Here is a 1,240-nt window from a genome sequence, read left to right as displayed (position 1 = left end):
CCATAATTTCCCAATCCATTTGTTTCTTGATGGACTTTTGGAATGTTTCTATGTTCATGTTATTATTAATAATAATGCTATGAACATCAGTGTACAAGTTTCTTTTTGCCCCTCAATTCTATTTTCTTCAAGATATATTCTTAGCAGTATAATAGCTGGATCACATAATATTTCCAATTTCAACTTTGAGGAAATGTCAAATTGCGTTCCAAAGTGGCTGTACAATCCAACCAACAGGTCCCATATCTCCACATCCCCTTCAATGTGCATGTGAATTGCTTATAGTCCTATTAAACTTTGTCATTGCTACTGGAGTGATATTGTATCTCATTGTAGTTTTTATTTGATTCTTATTGTCAGTTATTTGCAGAATTTCTCCACATGTCTGTTGGTCATCCAGATGTATTCCTCTGTGGAAATCTTTCCAGATCTTTTGGCCATTTTGTCACTTGGGTTGTCAGACTTTTTGTAAACTTTTGTTCTGAGACCCTTGCCTGAGATGACATTACCAAATGTTTGTGACAAGACAGTAGGTTTTCTTTTCACTCTTTTCTTTCACCCTGGAAAAAGTTTTTGATGCGTACAGAGACTTAACGTTTAGAAGATTCCATACATCAAAGTACTCCTCTTCCAGTTGCACATTTCTGCCTGTATTTGTCAGCCTTCTAATATCATAGACTAAGCATGGTCTCTTTGTTTTTCTTATGATCTGTGTGATTTTGGGCTTCGTCGCTCTCTCTGTCTCTGATACATCTTGAGTTGATTTTGTGTATGATGTGAGACATTTTCTTCAAGTCTAGTTTTGCCAATAATACTTCTTGAAGAGGTTGTTGTTTCCTCTTTTGATAAACAATTCCAATATGGATACTGAATTCATTTTTTGAAAGGAATAGAGCCTACATGGTCTAGAAGTTTAGAAGTCCAGATGGATCCACCATCTGGAGGACCTGGCCCCACCGCCTGGAAACTCCAGCCCTAATACTTGGAGGATGACCCACCGCCACGCTTCAACTGCTCCAGAAACATCAGAACTACAGGTGAACCCATTTAATTTCTTCTACCTTCCCAAAACATGAGCTCCCTTTAGCAAGGAGCACCCGAGACTGGCCTACCTGTAGCAGTTGTATGACAGAGGAGGCTGCTAATTCAAAACCCTGTCTCTCTGGAATGAAGTACGTCTTCCTTTAAGTCAAAAGTACTGAAAGACACTCAGGCAGAAAAACTCCCCACCCTCCTCTGG

This window comes from Elephantulus edwardii, unplaced genomic scaffold (assembly GCF_000299155.1).
Source record: "Elephantulus edwardii isolate Elephantulus edwardi_28Jun2011 unplaced genomic scaffold, EleEdw1.0 scaffold00408, whole genome shotgun sequence".
NCBI lineage: Eukaryota > Metazoa > Chordata > Mammalia > Macroscelidea > Macroscelididae > Elephantulus > Elephantulus edwardii.
Note: the sequence above shows the minus strand (reverse complement) of the source record.